The sequence below is a fragment of the Diprion similis genome, chromosome 1 (assembly GCF_021155765.1).
Source record: "Diprion similis isolate iyDipSimi1 chromosome 1, iyDipSimi1.1, whole genome shotgun sequence".
NCBI lineage: Eukaryota > Metazoa > Arthropoda > Insecta > Hymenoptera > Diprionidae > Diprion > Diprion similis.
Window position 1 is genome coordinate 12003337 of NC_060105.1, and position 18827 is coordinate 12022163.

Below are 18827 nucleotides of genomic sequence, written 5' to 3' on the forward strand. Positions count from 1 at the left end.
ATACAATTGTAGCGTGTATCAGGAATATTTCGAAATCAGATATTCGTGACTTGCCAAGATAATAATACCGCTTTCTAAATTAGCTGAAAATCATTTCGGCAGTTTCTTTTTGGAATGTGAACATATCACATATGAAGCGATTCCGTCCATATAACGATGTCACAGACTATCTGGATGTAATCCTCCGTCGGTGCATGTAATTGGAAAAAAATGAGTTAATACCGATGATGTAATAATGAAATAAGATAATAGCTTATTGTTTTCACTCGGGTATATGTTTTTAATTAAAATGTGAGGATTCCGTCAATTTTCTAGGATCGCCAATAACTATTGTACAATCAACGTTATTAAACACCCAGGCGTAACACAATTAACTGAGTTATAGATTTTAGTTGTTATTTCTGTTTGTTCCCAATAAAATGAAGTAGTATTCAATTGAACTGGACAGAAGAATATCTGAATTACTAAAGTAAACATTTCTGGAATTGAATAAAATTGATTTTAATAAGTGAGTAAAGTGAACTGTGAAGACGTTTTTTACAAATTACCTACCGCACAGAAAGAAATTGTTGTATTACCTTATATACTATGACTTTCATTTTTGAAATATTTTATTTAAGGTTCGAATCTGACGAAGAAAATTAGACATTTGTGAAAGTATGGTCAACGTGTATTCAACAATTTACAAAACAATTCAAAACAAAACCCGATTAACTGTATCAAGATGTTTCTGGATAAAGTGTTCAAAACAAGTGTTCAACATTCTATTCAGAAATCAATCTGATTGCCTTAACTATTCTTGTTTTATGACTTACAAAATATCACATTTATATTATATTATATTTTTATTTCGTATCCTTTGGATTGACTACATTTTTGAACAATCGTGACTCACGGTGATGCAAAAATGGTAGTTATCAAAAAAATATTTCAAGCACAAAGATTTTTCGCACCATGCTCATGATGTAACAGCTACATGATACAACAGGGTATTTGACAATGTGTTTTTGATCTACCGCAACCAAAATCAACAGTTTTTTTTTTTAATATTTTCGTTTTTCGCTTCTATAGTTACTTTCGAACCATGAATATTTAAAAAGATTTACGTACCGTGGCGATGACAGTTAATTATGTTTTAGAGATTGCAGTGTAATAATATTATTCCTTAAATGTTATTTGAGTTTTTGGATGGACGTTTTATTGAATTGCAGTAGAGGAGGCAGAATCCGAGAAAGAATGGTCAGGGTTTGAATAACAAAAGAGTCATTTTGCGGGTAATTTGTGAACTATAACTCGTTCGGGCATAAAAACCATTATGGAGTAGAGGGAAGAGCCTGAGCATATAATCAAGCTAATCTTTATTGGACAGAAGTGACATCAGGACCTGAAAAATGGGGATCACAAGAGATCAACCTTAATTTCTAACTTAATTATCGCTATAGCTTAAGAGAGCTTTCTTATTTTAGTCCAATGATCGTATTACGGACGGTCTTAATAGCATGGAAAACAGCACTTCGATCAATCTGTATAGTATTGTGCAGCATTTAATTAAAAAACAATTCCAACATTTTTTCAAATTTTTATCTCTACTTTATCTCGTACCCCTGTAAGAGGGAGGATTTTTCTCATTCAAAATACACGTGTTTCGGGCAAATTCTCAGTATATATTTTGCTGTAAGAGTAGTAATGTTCAAGAAAATCTATAACTGCGAGGTTTGAGTGAGAATTAGTGTTGCTATGTGAGAAAAAATTTACATATTATATCAGGTGATATAAACAAATTGCATTTCCGTTGAATGGAAAAAAGTCGAATTTCAAGGATATACAATTAGTCAAAATCGCATGGTATGATGATGTGAATTTTTTCTCAGATAGTAGCACTAATGCCGACTAAAGGATCGCACTTGCGTGAACGAGTTTCATTTTTCGTGCCACCAGAATCAGGATGAATCGAGGAGCACAAAGAAAAAAAATAATTGTTATTCATGAGGTCACTTCGTTCTTCCTCGAAGAAGTTTAGTATTTTAGTTGATATTTTTCGATTTATTCTTGTTCAGGTGGCACGAAATATGAAACAATTGTTATTCATGAGGTATCGGGCCATCATCAAGATGCTCATAGTAATTATCGTGTAAATAGTAAACATCACAACACCATGCGACGACAAAATATACACGCCAGTGATTTACGCAAGCTTGTCCAGTGAGGGAAAACCAAATTCTCCCAAAGCAACATGGGCGAGGTCAGGCACAACCACTTTTCATCAAGGATGAAAATGGATTCCTTCTATAACCAAGGAAGGAAGGTAGGAAGATTGCGGTTGCGGTGGACGAAGCTCCCGACGATTACTGGGTCATGTTAAACCACAGGAAAATGGCGTCGCAGTAATGAGTCAGAGTGAAACGTTGGAAGTTCAGAAAGATGAATGTGAGGAATTCGAAAATCTCGACGAGGCTTTGATGCCATGCGTAAGAGGATCAAGAAGGAAAGCCACAACCAAGAGAACCTGGCGTTGGCTTCTGTTACGACGAAGTCAACATCAAGACGATCAGAAAAGAGCTGCCAAACTGATACGAAACTGAACCTACGTTGCGATATTTCTGATTCATAATGCTTCATGGCTGATGGTTGAGGTGTAAGTATTCTCACGTCTGTCTGAAGTCGCTTAGACTCTTCATCGAACCTGATACGAGCTAATGCTTGACAATGGGTCTAAAAAATCTTGTGAACAAACAATTTTTCATCTCTCGTGGGCTCGAACGTACGTCGTTGGGTACGTTACGCGTCTTGAATCACTTTTTTGGAGGTAAAGTCTCGTCGAGTTTTTCATTTTCTTCATATACATCCATCTGAACCTCCAACGCACCACTCTGAGTACTCTGACTCATTACTACAGCACTGATTCGCCTTTGGTCCAACATGTCTCAGGAATCGTCGAGAGCGTCTTGCACCGCAACTGCAATTACGGTCTCCTTGACAGCCTTCCTTGGTCATAGAAGTGATCGAGTCTCCGATGAAAAGTGGTTCTGCGTGTACTCGGCTATGTTACTTTGGGAAAATTTGATTTTCCGTAATTGGAAGAGCTTGCTTAAATCATGGACGGGTATATTTTGTTGTCGCATGGTACTGTGATATTTACTATACACACCCAACTTATTATAAGTATCTCAGTAACAGCCTCATCCATTTTGCTAATAGCGTACATTTTTAATTAGGCAACGAGCTCTCTATGGCCGATGTTTGAGGCGCAAGTATTTCAAGCAATTTGAGCTGTTGCTTGACCAGTGTCCGAAAAATAAAATTAACCATATGCTACTGAGAACCATAGTATCGCGCGTTGGTAGGTACAGCGCTATGGTGGTTCGCTGGATCGGCTTCATAATTTATTATCTCGAATGGGCAGTCGATGGATTTATCGACTGTGAAAAAACCACAGTTTTCGAAGTTTGAATTCGCAGGTGAAACAACGTGAAGTTGACAAAACGGCACTGAAGTCTCTTCGTATCTGGTCTACTTTATGTTGGAAGTACTGAACTTCGTGCTCTATAGTCCACCATTTTTGGCACCTACTCTATAGCACAACCTAGCCATAAAGGAAGACGAAATCCGGTTCGAGTAAGTTTCATGTATAACATAGCAATTTCAACATCCTGGCATGGATTGGGACGACCATGTACGAGAAAACGACCTCCTTCCTACACGTTAAGACACACATGATACAGTCATATTATAGACAGTGATGCAATTAAATAGGGACAGCTGAATGTCTTGAGATCAATGCATTTTAGAGAACGACGATTGCAACAAGTGTTTCATGGTTCGAAAGTGCTATCGTAGTTGGAAGGTCTTACAAGGTTTTTTCAACTTGGAACGTTTTGCGATTCCGGACTGAAAAACTTTTCAGTTTTTCTCTGTATCGTGATTACTCGTTAACTTCCTTAATAAGTGATCTTATTAAGGCGGATTATCCAACTATCGCAGAAAAAATTGAAGTAATTTTTATCTCTGCGGTGATTCCAAAAGAAAAGTTAACAACGCTATTACACTGTACTTTATATAACCATTTTCTTGATAATAATCGATTGGAACGAAATATTGGAATCGTCATAAATTATAGTAATTCTAAGTTATCATGAAAAATTGATGTCTTCAAAAAACAATTTTCAACAAAAGTTTTCTATTTCTAAAATGAGTACACCTTCCTACTGAAAAAAAACCAATGCTGATCCCCAAATGACATTGACATTGTAAACCTTTACCGAATGAAAAGTACGATAATAGCACAGTGTTTTGTCCCCTTCGAACGATGGAACTTTTACAGTAAACATCATTCTCTAAAATGCGTTGTTCTCAATATATTCTGCTGTCTCAACTCAAACGGACCACTTTGTATATTGTATGGAAATTGAGATGCATTGATGCAAGCTGGGCTTTCGATCATTATTTTTTTCTATTCCATTCTCCATTGGCTTCTACTCAGGCTCTGAACAGTAGTGATATTACTCTTAGAATATAAAAATTTCCGCAAATTGAAGCTAATTAATCGATGATATATCATCCTTAATGCGCACTCCTGCTTGTATCCAGAAATTGTTGATGGATCCGTACATGAAAGTAAGTCGTAACGCGTTATCATCGATCAAGAAAAAAAAAAAAACATTTCAGTGTGTAACGGAAGGCTGAATTACATTATGTAAGCAATATCTATTCCTGCGTGCTTTTATGTTCTTATTATTACAGGTATGTAGATACGACAATTGAGATGCTACTCGAAATCTCTGGAACGCAAATGAAGTGACGAGAGCTGAACTCGGAATGAAAATCTGTTTGCTTCAATATAATAATACTGCACATGAGAAATCTTGATTTATTAGTTATGGGTTCGAATTTTTTAAAGACTGCAGTTTTTCATGGACTGGTGATGGTTAGTTATTACCGTGTAACTCACTGTTCCGAAATATTTCTAAATCCACAATCAAACTCTTAAGAATAGCAGTTATAAAAATATTTGCATAACTGTGTGGTTTGCTGAATGTATAACAGAGTTAACAAAGTACTAAGAGATAATTAACGGTGAACTCAGTTTTCCACATGTAAATCGTATCAAATTTTGTGCATATTATATCCATGACGAAGAATCGCTCCGTAAAGTAAAACCGCTTCAAGCAATGTTGAACGTCTGGCGTATGACTGTTTAGTAACGCGAGGTTAAGGTCGAAGTAATTTACATCGAAAATGGTTGCTTGATAAATTTATGATTTTATTTTTTGCAGGCATACAAATCGTCACTTATGATTTATGCCGTAATACCGCAGCAATCGAATTTTATCTATTATTACAACATTTAACCAACTTTCTCCGTTTAGAATAAGCAATAGAAAATTTAGACGTACTGTAATGCAGGTATTTTTCTTTTATTTAGCCAAGAAAAAGGTTACTCACTCCAATTATGCAAGTTTTTTGATGGGAACAAATTGCAAAAATAAATGTCAACAGGAATACCCTATTTTTTCACGAAAACAGTGACACTGTTCATTCATCGGTGACCTTTCATTGCCTGGTGCACTCACCCTTCTATTTACGAGCATCTCTTGAATGGTTTTCCCATGAAGTTGTGCTATCCGTAAAGCCTTATAGCTGGGGAAAGGTATGTCCTCGATATCTTTGCCGATGTATTCTTGTTTCAATCGAAAAACACGGTTTCCTTTTGTCATGGTGAACATTTTCTTAGCTTTTGAAATAGCTTCTGTTTCCGGCATCGAAGGATTAAACTGCTTCAGCAGTCCAGTGGCAAATTTTTGACCGTCGCCATATATCCTCGCATAATTTATTACTTTTGCATGATCCCTCGATATTCCAACTGCCTTTGCCGTTACACTATGCATGTCCGTCCCGTTCGTTTTACTGCCAATCAATGTCATCCAACCAAAAGGTGTGGCGCCGTGAATTCGAGCACGGTATGCATCCCCAAGAATAGACGCTATCCAAAGTTCCTGCGAGTCTACGTCAGCACCAACAATGTTGTATCCAGGTGGTGCTTGTATCATTGCACGTAACTCGGAGCCGACACGTTCTATGTGAGCATTCGACGCAGTCATCCAAGTTGACTCGGTAGCTCGACGAGTCAAAGTTCCAGAAACTACAACTTGAGGTACGATTGCCCCGTACTGCATGTCACTCGAATCGTGATTAATAAACAAATCGTCTTGCGGTGGCTTCCTCGATCTACGTGGCATGTCTCGTTTATCGAGCCATATAACTGTGTGAGAAAATATTCTGCCTCTATTGTTACGCCAATACGAGCACATCCTGTCTAGTTTGGAAAACTTTTTGTAATTTACCCAAGACAATCTCAACAGCTGGGGGATTCAGAGTCCAATCTGCAACATATCTCCAAGGGTACAATTTCTTGTACCAGGCTGAATAGCCTAGTTTGTGAGGCCTCCGAGCGGGCCAAGGATATTCAGTATCTTTGAGATATATAAGCTTTTCTTCTAATAGACTTAATTTTCATCATCAGTCAAGTACTTTTTAGTATCAGATTTCTTTTAAATTGGACGTAGACAGTGCAGAAGCCTTCAACTTTGTGTCCAAATTTGGTAACAATTGGTCGTGCCGTTTTCGAGATATGCTAGAAACGGACTCGGAAACGTAGTTTTGAGATAATCGAGTTAAAAGTTCGGCGAATCGGCAGCAACTTCTACAATTCTTTGAATTTCATTATGCAATTTACACACAATATTCTTCATACTTCAAACTTTTAGAAACAAAACAGAGGAAAAAGAAAATCGATTTTTAAAATATTCTACTCGGATGTGCCCCTTAATGCTTGTCACTGTGTGGCACACAAGGGACACACTTGAATTGCATAGACTCAGGACTTCCGAAGGATAATCTAGTCTGTCAGCCACTGTGTCCGTGTATCTGATCCAACCTTCTTGGAAAATCTGTTCTTCAGGCATATATATCTGTGATCTCTTTTATGGCGTTGTTTATATTCTTGAAATAGCTGTGAACCTGTGCTTTTCCAATATTGTAAAAATGTTCTTCTCCATTGTCACCTCTCTTGCTTTACTGAAACGTCTTCCAGACACGTCGGAGTGTTGAAATCATCCTTCAGAGACAAACAATTCTTCATACAAACCTCTCGGTACCATTTGCACATTGAGGCTGCTAACACCTGATAGGAATGGTTTTTCAGTTTGAGATTCATTAGAGATGTTATGGGCCTCGCAGATTTTGCCGTCCTAGAGGTTAAAGTTGAATTTGACATCAGGTTATAAAAAAGGAGCGTTCAAAACATGAATTCGAAAGACATCTTCGCGAATTGTACGTCAGTTTTTACTATGCGATATCAAAAGATGGACAAAATTTACATTCAAGAATCATCCGTCATCGTTTTGGTCAGCAAGAATCATCAGATAAACGAAACAAGCCGAGAGGCATTGTCATTAATTGATAGTCACACAGCTAAGTCACGAGGTCTAACGTTAATCGTTAGTCGTATTTTAATTTGTTAAAAGAATTTTTAAGTTATACGAATGGATAAATGAATAAAGATTTATAATAAACCTGTTTTGTCGGAAATGGTTCATTTGATATGCAAATTTTTGGATCACCTAATAGATAAAACGATGCATTCTCAGATGAATGTTGAATAAAATGATTTCTCCAGTTATCAGAAAATACTTGAATTAAATCTGTTTGCATAATTTATTTGTTTAAACCTGGTTAACGTTATAAGTAACATTTCTAACCACATATTAATTGAAATAGTTTTCTCACACTATGCAACCTTAGACTCAGGAATGAATATTGGAAACTTGTATTAGACACTTTACCCCGAAAATACCAAAACCAAAAATTTTCAAATTCCGTTCTTCTCACAAAGAACTTCTTACTTGTTCATCTACATCGAAACATGCCGCGAATGAATTTTAGCAGAGATCTGAACCATTGATATGTAAATGTCTGACGACTAATTGTCTCGGAAAATTTACAATAACCGTGTATAAAGAACACTTTTTACTCATGAAAGAGCCTCATGAATACAGAGATTATACATCAATATTGGTCATGAATTAATTACTTTGTCTGCAGTTACCTCGACCTCCAGGTTAAGACAGACTCTTATATTCAAACAATAATCATACTTATTGAATTTGATTACTGGCAAGGCAGATAGAGAATAAAACTTTCTCCATTCTGTCGTTTTGTCATACGATTTCTAATATTATACATGATCTATACATATTTTTTTTTTAAAGAAACGGAAGTACGATCAAAGTACAATAAAATTTTATTATCGTGATCTGATTTGATCCGAGATAAAAAATGTTTTTTTCCTAAAAATTCAATTTCACTCACTCAAATAAATACCTTTTTTTCATTCCGCAGTATCTGTGTCTTTTTTTTCTTGAATATCTGTGTCTTAAGTGTTAGTCAGTCAATTTGTAACTGAAAATTTTGAAAATTCATTGAGTTATGATTTTTTTAGTGGAATGATCCATTTTCGATATTTTGATGTTTTATGATTATTTTTAGTTTGTTTGTTCGTTTTTTTTTGATATACAAAATGTCATTTTGCTGAAACTAACTAATTTGCCTACATTTTTTCAAACCTTTAAAGCTCACGTTAATTATATTAAAAGCCATGCCAGCCCTTGGCGGAATATTCATGACATTTTCTAACAGCCATGGTGTAATCGGCTGTTGGCCTATACGTTCAATAAACACATTTCAAAGCGTTTCTACTTGTCATAGTTAATTCAAGTGCATACAATGAACTATAGAAAATCCGATAATTTCAATTTTCAGCTCTCTGCTGCTAACTCATCAATGCAACAAAGTTTCGTTTTAAATAATTCAATCTTGAACGTATAAGCTACGTTCACCGTAACACCGCAAAGCGCTGGCAGCTCACTTCGTTAGTTACATCGTGTTAATAAATCCAAATCCACCATTAAAACTTGTGTAATTAATTCTGATAATATCGTAGTGCCCTGGCAGATGCATGCAATGATTTAACAGGGCACATCCGAGTAGATGGTTAGAGAAGTAGAAAAGTTTCGAGGATTTTTATCTCAAAAACTGCTCATTCGATTCCATCCGTTTTTTTTTTATTTCAAATTTTATATATCAAGGTATATTCAGTAATTTTTTCATCAAAATTTATCCACTCGTAACGTTGTTACAGTAGTTAGTGTAAAACATGTTCCGTACTGATATGGTTTGCCGTGCCTAGGATTTTGGACAGTCGGTTGATCTAAAATAAAAAGTTCGCTGCGTATGGATTTATTTATTTATTTATTTTTTTTTTTCACCTTAGTAACGAAACGGTGAACGAAAACAAAAATCGATTTTTAAAATGTTCTACTCGGATGTGCACTCTTAATGCTTGTCACTGTGTTGCACACAAGAGACACACTTTTCAAAGGTAAGATTCATATCTTTTATTGTTTTTCCACGTCCATATTTCGGGCATTTCCGGATTGTAACCCAGTCAAACCTCATGGATGAGTTTCTTTTTACAGTCAACCACTGTTACTTTAAATTTTAACCCCACTCATTTGACTTGTCAGGAAATGTCACCCTAAGAAACATTTTATAACTGAAAAAATCATTTATTACACCGTAGTTACAGGAGTTGGAAAATTCAACAGCACAATTCGTATCAGCGTAAAATTTATGGGAACTATTCTTATATACTATTCTCCAGAAGACTTTGGAGATTCATAAGTTCTATAGATCTATTGTGCATTGATGCAACCAATTTTAAATCAACAAATTCACGTATATATCATGAAATGTTATCTAATTGTAAAAGAAATTTGCCATACATTATCCAAATTTTTTAATGTTAACAATTTTTTATGTTATCTCGGATGGAATCAGAAATTTACGAAAGATTTAAATTATTTCAATGCAAGAAAAATGCTGTGATCACGGTGGCATCGTTTTCCACCGAGATAGAGATCTGAAATTTTTAACGGATTTATTAGAGAAAAAAAAAAAAAAAAAAAAAAAATCGAATCTGATTTAATTCTAAAGTCGAAACTGTTCAAAATTCAAATAGAAATTGAAGTAAGAACCTCCGTAATAAACATGCATAAAATATACACTTAGAAGATTTCACCATAACACAATTCAGCATATGGAGGTGGTTTTAATTGCATGAATGTTTGAAACTAAAAATTTTTAATTAGGGTGACAACTTGAAAATCAACTTAATGCAATTTCCACTTCGCAGGGTCCATTTCATCCAACTGCTGGACAAAGTTACCGTAGTAAATCCCTGCAGCAAAAGCCAATGCAGAAACCATTGAATATACGTCAGTTTCTGCGCTCTACGGATACACAACACCGCATTGCAAACTTCAAACCAAATAGCGAAACTCTTGAAGTGTCGAACGTTACGTCAACGTTGTTTTAACAAACACTGGCTTATTGATCACGATCTACGGATCGGTGCTAATCAAAACGTGATGCGACTGTACAGTACTAGTTACTGTTCTTTGCACAATGCATTCGACGTTGTAGCATCCAGGATGGGTGAGTAGGAATCAGCTCATACATTTAAGAAAATGATTGAGGTGCTTATAAAGAAGCGTTGTACACCTCGAAAACGCGGGGAAGCAAAACTCCTACACCGCTCAAACGATCAGAGTGAAACTTGGGCAATTAATGCCTTATTTTGGCAAAAAGTGGAGCGTATTTTTAGTTTTTCAAAATTTGAAAAAAAAATTTACAGATTGGTTACCACCCATAGAAATTGGCCAAATTTTCACAGTTGTACTGAATGGATCCAACTATCCGGTATGATGTCACTCGGCGGTGATGAAACACACATTTTGAGTCCAGTCCCATGAGATTTGATAGTGAAATAACGAAATGGCAGCTGATCTGGTTTTCGATTACGAAGTGCACCGAATCTCATTTTGGCGACATTTGCTACCGACGTTTCATGCCTGCCGGTAATTTTTTACCGACATTACACGCATACATTACCGGCATGCGCGTAATGTTGGTAATAACTTATAAAGTGGAAAAAAATTTTCCAAAGGTAATTTACTTTTACTTTGGAATTATATCGATAATGGTTATCGTTACGAATGACCCCACTTCTTTCACGATATATCAAATTCGAGCTTAATTATGGCTACCCAGAAATTGAAATCTCCAGTTTCCAGAGCGAAACTAGACCGCAGTAAAGTAATCAACATCAGCTAATTAATATTACTACAATCGTATTACGCGATTTTTTATAAACAAAATACGAAATAAAACATAAAATTAATAAACGTAATAAAAATGTAGCGTCCAAAGTATGCGACCGAAATTTGAAATCCCTTATTGAAATCGGATTCTTTTTTTCACGTCATTTTCCGAAGGAATTTGTTATAATAACCGCAATTTCACGATTAATTGTGATTTCGATGCATAATATATTCATCACGTTCATCTTTTATTGTTTAAATTGAATGTCAGATTAGATTTGAATAATTTTGATAAGCACGGATCCATTTTTAATATACTCATTTCATTTTGTACAATATATTGATATACTCTCTATTGTTTATGATCTACTTCTTTTCCATTTTTAATATACTCATTTCATTTTGTAAAATATATTGATATACTCTCTATTGTTTATGATCTACTTCTTTTCGTCTCAAATATGTTTAATGCGCATCTGTATCGTTGAAAATAAAAATGACAAAGCGTTCGGTAAGCAGTAGGATTGAATTTCTTTTACATCTTGGCACCAGCTGTCATTCCTAAAGTTGAATTTAAAAAAGCTGCACGTACGGGGGACCGAGCTCAGTAGACATTCTATAAAAATTTATATTACATCAACGGACATTGATTTTTCCACATGCACGATCGCTTAAAAAAAAAAAAAAACACAAATAGAAAGTTATTAATTTTATAATAACGGAAATAAGTTCGGAGTAGAATCTACTGTTTTAGTCTCTCCGTGTGCTGGAATTTGAAATAATTAGCTCAGACTATTTTCGCAAGTTTGAAATACCGTGAAATTTTATTACATTGCTTTCTAAGATTGTATCTACGATTTCAACATTTCAGAAGGACTTGTGGTATCAAGTGATGAAGCATTTTGATTGATCACGGATAACATGATTTTTGGACAGCACAATAAACTTTTAAATAATAATTGTTAAGTCTCGTCTGCCGCAACAGACAATACATGCGATATAGATTAACGGGCTTAACGGGGTAAATTTTCCAATGCTATTCTTTACTTTTTTTTGATTAGTTGTAGTACGAATAAGACTGGATAAAACGGAAGGAAAACAGAGTTCAAGAAGAGTTATGATAGATGAACCCAGCGTTACATGCTCATGAAAAATGAATCGAGATGCGTGCAGACAAGACAAATGAACACTTCTATCTGACACAAAGAAAGGTTTTTTAGAATAATTGTCACACTGTTTAAAAGAGACATTTTTGGAATTGTTGAAGAATAGATAATGTAATGGGTTCTTGGAGAATCTTTTAACTGTAAGGGAGGGGGCAAAGTGGGCACCTTAATATTTTTGATATTTCAAAAAATTTGGGGGCAAAGTGGGCCCCCTGAAAATTTTCGAATAACAAGGAACAAAATTAACCACCTAAACTTTTTATCAAGCATGAATTATTCGGATATCATTTACTCGAGTAATTGCACACCCTATGAACGCGAAACGTTTCAATTTGTGCTTTACTCTCAACTCGTCGAAGTGAAATAATTTTCTGAACTTGAATTTATGATTCCTTTTTCTGGAGAAAGCGAGATAATAATTTAACATAATTGTTCATATGAAAACTAAACATTTTATTCTAAGGGGCCCACTTTGCCCCACCCTCCCCTACAGCAGTCCCACGATTTGTAATTTGATAAGAGTTCATTATACGACAAATTTCAATCATATTAATGTCATATGTTGTTTAGGAACTTAACAGTTATATTTTTTCCTTACTGTAACTAAACGAATAAAATCTATACGCATGGATTTACACTATCAAACTCACTCCCAGATACAATGAATAGATGATCTCCTACAAGTATAGTTCCTCAAGGGAGAAGAGAATTTGTCAGTCGCTACTTCTATTTCGGTGACGTCACCGAGCGTTTGCTGAACGCTCGATGATCCGATCAACCGCTTCTTATAAAAGCGCCATCGCTGTTCGAGACGCACTTCTCGTTTGACCAGCGCCGAGTTCACTCCAGATTCGCACATCAGACGAATCCACATTGGTTCAATAACAGGTTGACAACGAGAACCTTCCCTTATTCACACTGCACCTAGTTCGTGCATATTCACTATCGCACCTAGTTCGTGCACACTATTTCAAGACACCTAGTTCGTGCAACCTTCATGAGAGCATTTAATTCATGCATTGTACTCGATTGCATCTAGTTCGTGCAATCTGGTCCGCAGCGCCTAGTTCGCGCTATTTTCTCCGAACGACTTGATCGTTTATCATTATTGAACGCATTTCGTGCATACCTTACTTAATTCTGAATACGACATCTACTCACCTATATGACAATATCCAACTTGTGACTACATTTCCGGACCAACTTCGTCAATCAACAACGAAATAATACTGTTTCTTGAATTTTCAGATATTTCCGACGTACAGGGCAATTCAGTTGTGAAACCTCGATTATTTTAACGATTTCAATTTACTTTTTCTAATTCTACTTTAATTATTATAATTGTTTTTCATATATATATTTCCTTTTCAAAAAGGCCAGGACTTGTCTTTAGACGATTCATCCGAGCTCAACTCTCAAATTAAACATATCTACATTCGTTGAATAAAGAATGAGTAAACTAAGAATTTAGTATATATGTACACAAGTATTCTGTAAACAGTCGTGCAAGAACATAATAATTCTTTAGGATTATCTTATCCAATTACTAACTAATCCAATTTTGAATATGGTGCTTAAGGATCTGCAGATAACGTGAGAAGTGTTGACTTATGTCGACTCGTGAAACTTGTTTCGTTCTTTTATTTGTTTGGAGAGTTTCTACCGTCAAAATCGACAAAAAAATCTCCGATATAAGATATCTTCCTTTAACTCACCCGTATTATTCAACTTCTCGAACAATTCGAAAAGCTGAGATACCCGAAAAAATTATAGGTTTCATCAAAACCGACTATCCTCTACAGCGAGTGTCGCAGTTTTCTTGTTAGACGTCTTTGACGGAAAAATAAATTACTTTTTATCACACGTGCACGAAAAGCGAGGCTTTGTTAGCAGCCTAGCAGGACGAAGGTAGCCAATTTCATCTCAGTGACACTGCTGTAAGGACAGGTTGCGTCACTTACTTCCGTTGGGAGGTCATTTTCCTCCCTAGGGAGAAAAAATTATTACTCGCGTACCGCAAAACTACCACGCAATGCTCCACAACTTTTCATTTGCTTTTTATGAAAACTATCGTATGTGACACGGGCTGAAAGTTGGCGATCATAACTCGTGTGAATGCCGGCCTTGCTTTGCTCCGGAGCAAACTTCACACTCGTTGCAATCGCCAACTTGTGGCTTTTGTATTGTATAACTTTTCATCGTGGCAAATTGAACTGTCGATCTAGTGACTTGGAGCATTTCTGTAATAACGTTAACTGAAAAATATAGTAACTTTAACAGAAAACTGCGCGAGTAAAATGCTAAGGTTGATACGTCATTCGCCAGGTATATTGTGTTTCCTCTGCTATCAGGTGTCTGTATGTCCATAAACTTCGTTACATTTATGATACATGATAATAGCGTTGAGTTATTTTGTGTTTTTTCATATTTCACTCTGAGAGCGCGTTCACAAAGAGTGGATCGTTAAAAATTCCAGGAATACCTAGAATACTTGAGTAAAAATTATGTAATGGAATTTTTTATGGCTTCGAAAAGATTAATTACTTGGAGTTGGAATATTGCAGATTGAGCTGAAGAGTAATATCAATTCTGCAGATAAGTAAAACTCTTGATTCTTCCATCAAAGAATTTAAAATGTACAAATTGATGCAACAACTTACAATACTTTAATATTAATTTCCTGAACGCTGGGATTCTTCAAAACTTTGAAAGAAAGGGTCAATGAAGTCGAGAATTATCGGGAATCACACTTGAATTTTTATTGTTAAAATCATATCCGCAGGACCATTTACTGCAACAATTTCTTCCATATATTGTAAAATTTCCTTTTCAACACATTCTGAACAGAATTTCTCACTCTTTTGCTATCCGAGACGCGAACGCTTGGGAATGGGAATTTCATTACTTTATTACTATGGCAAAAAGTTACTTCTGCCAGCGGCATTGTTCTCGATTGTATGAATAATATATTGGCTGCGTTGAATAGAGCCAATAAATAGTGACAGTAAGATAAGGACGAAAATTTTTGCATCACCATCATGAGTAAAGAACTTTTGCCTCTAATGTAATTAATTATGCAAATCCGATAACAAATTTCTCTTTTCATTGTCTCTTTCATTATTGATTTTCACTATGAAACAACAGATTATATTATCATAATTACCTCCATAGATTATTTTTCAACACTTTATTGCCATTTTTCACTGGATTCAACGTACTTTTTTTTCGACTTATCACTGTTATCGAGAAAACAAGAGAGAATTTTGAGCAGATTTTCGGTTTCTTCAAAGCGGTTTATTAACAACTTTGTGGTTAATAAAAGATAAGGGTTGGAGAAAAAATTTACATATTTGGATCTCTTTATGTTTATATTGCCACTCTGGCACTCTCCATGTCGATTCATTTTTGAACCCATGATCCAATGGAAACATAATTCTGGGTTCTAGTGATTCAGCAATCCAATACCAAACATCAATATACATCTCGTGTAGCTCCGAACTCGTAACATTTATCGCATGCAGACTTGATCATGTCAATTGAAGAGTTCCAAATACACAAAGAAAAGAAGAAAAAAAAAAGAAGTATTGCGTATAATATAATTTGGTATCATCAAATCAAACATTGATTATTATGTGTTTAAATTCTTCCGAATACTTTCCTAATTTCCAAGAGATTAGAGGAAGCTTAGCTGACGTTCGTTGGTACATGCAGACCCAATTGATTTCGTGGAACCAGACCTACAAAAATAACATCCGCCACTATACGCTGCTGGTTTTTCCATCACTTCAAAGACTTGCCTCAGTGGTAAAGAAGAAGGATACGGATTTGCTATCGAACTCATATTTAGTTTGAGCAAGTCAAATCTCATTGTAGGTGCTCCAAATCCAGCAGCCAGAAATCAGCGCTGATATCAGCGTCAACATTTTCGCGAAGGTGGCTGGATTGGTTGAGTGAGTAAGATGGCGTATCGCGTGTGATGAATGTGTTAGATTGTATCGTTTTTTTGACGGTAAGTTTGACTTGTTTATAACTCAACGCGGTTTGAACACAATCGTTGGGCCGCTTGTGCGCGGCGAAGCTTAATCCTGTTACATAATCTAAATTGGCGGAATTTTTATATGTACCAAGTCAAGCTTCATACATCCCAGAATCGCAAGATGCGTGTAGAGGACGAGATACACGCATGACTTTGAACTGTGAATAAAAATAGCCACGACATCTAATCCATACGTCTGTCGCAGCTTCATTCGGCTAACTGAGTGCTAAGAGTCGTCAACGTAAAGTAAAAAACTATAATGATCTAGTGCGCTTTCACCCTGATCTTTTGATAACTTAGTGTCAAAATACCGCCCAGCTGATGTGAATAAACTTATCTGTGTGTTCGTGGCATTGTGAATATCCTAAACAAAGTTTTTTCTCAGTTTGATGCTCCGAGGTCTGTGTGTACAGAATTAATCAACACGTTCTTACGTATGTTTAGGTTACGCGATGTAAGCTCGAGTTTGTGATAGAGATGAACGGTATTCCTACATATCACTTAGAATATGAGAGACGTGGCGAAGAAATTACAGAAGTGTTTCAATCCGAATCCATTAGAGAATTGATTTCAATCAATATAACAAAATGTCACTCATACATGCCAAGTGAATTAACTATCTAATGCGTTGAAATTTGAATGAAATTTGGTCGTTTTTCATTAATTCAGAACTTTTTTTTAACTGTGGGATGCTTCCAGTTCATTTTTGGTTAATTTTTCTAATCATTGAAATGACGCTCCGGCTATAGATTTTTTTTATTATCTGAATTGGTGGCATTGCATTTTTTCCAACGACTAGTAAACGGAGAGTAAAATCCAATTTACTTTCCGCGTTCGATGGTTTGTAAAGAGCAGAATCGCGCGACGAACATCTGACGGAATCTGAAAAAACATTACTTCTGGCAATAGTTGATAGATCTAAACACGAAAAGCTAATAGTGAATCACTCTAGATGTATTGCCGCGTGAAAAGCATGACAATTTATTTTGGGTAAGATTAATTTTTTTTTTCGTTACGATTCTATTGAATATTTCTATCAGAATGGATACGAGGCTGTAATTCAACAATCCACTGATATTTCGTTTGACGAGAATCACTTTCACTTGGCATTTCGTTGTGAAAAGTGACATCGGTGTTTTTTCTCACATAATTATACCACCGTAGAATATTTAAATTCTGGGTTAAAATTGCGGCTTTGAAGAATTCTTTCGAGAGAGTTTCAATAACTCTGGAACGGTATTTCCTTCTGAGGAGTTGCTACAGTTTCCTCTCTTATACCGCCAGACATCCATTTCCATAGTTAAATTATAAGAATTATTTGGATATTTTTTGAAATAACTTCGCAGCTTGGATATTCACTCAAATTGTTTGTATGAGGAATCCCACTTCAAGCCGACCTACGACTGTCCCTCGCCATTGACGATTTCTTCTATTTTTAAGTATGATGTAAAGTGTGCAAAAAAAAAATGATTTTTTACTCAGTTTTAGATTTTTTTGACCACGAGATTGATTTTCACTGCTCCAAAAACACAAAAATCCAACTTTCAAATGAATACCTTGAATCGATTCGCTTTAAAGTTTCTCATAAATAGTAAGAATAGTAGGAAGTAAAAATATTTGTGTTTTATACTATTTTATTACCTTTCGATTACTTCTTTTGCTCCTAGCCTCTAAACCAAAAACTTGCCCACAAAAATACACGACGCTGTCCAAAAATATTTCATTCATTTTGGTGGTCAAGATTTCAGATCGGTAAACCATACTTAAAAATAAAAACAATCGCCGATGGTCAGGATTACACGTAGGTCGGTTTGGCGTTGAATGTCGTAAATACATATATTACGGTGGTCCTTATTTGGAGGTTGGAAAAATTTTCATTGAGACAAAAAAAAAACGGTGTAAAGTTTTAAGCCACCGCGTCAAGTGGAAGACGTACCTCAAAGCTCCGAAAGTCTTAAATGTGAAACATATGTAGTATTTATAATCAATAACTTGACTTTTTTTAATGACTTTGGTGAAAATTAAAGGAACGATTTGAAACTTGGTATAATTGTTCCAAATACTTTAACATTCATTAAATTATCTGTCGCGAAAATTGTTTATCAGTGTTTATTCATTTTATGCGAGCTATTTATAAAGGTAGATATGCACAGGGACGAATAACGGGCGAAATGATTTTTAAACAAATGTAGATATCGAAACGAAATTTGGAGGAGATATAATGTGGTAAGAAAAAATGTACCCCATTGAAGGATGGGCTGTTTCCCTCCAAAATCAGAGGGGAACATATGGGGTGAATGGTAAATATCCCAAATCATAAGTGGGGTCAAGTGATGGCTCGTTTGAAAGATCTTTTTGAGCAGAATATTCCCTCCGAATTTCAACTTGATTGATGCCGCTAATTCGAAA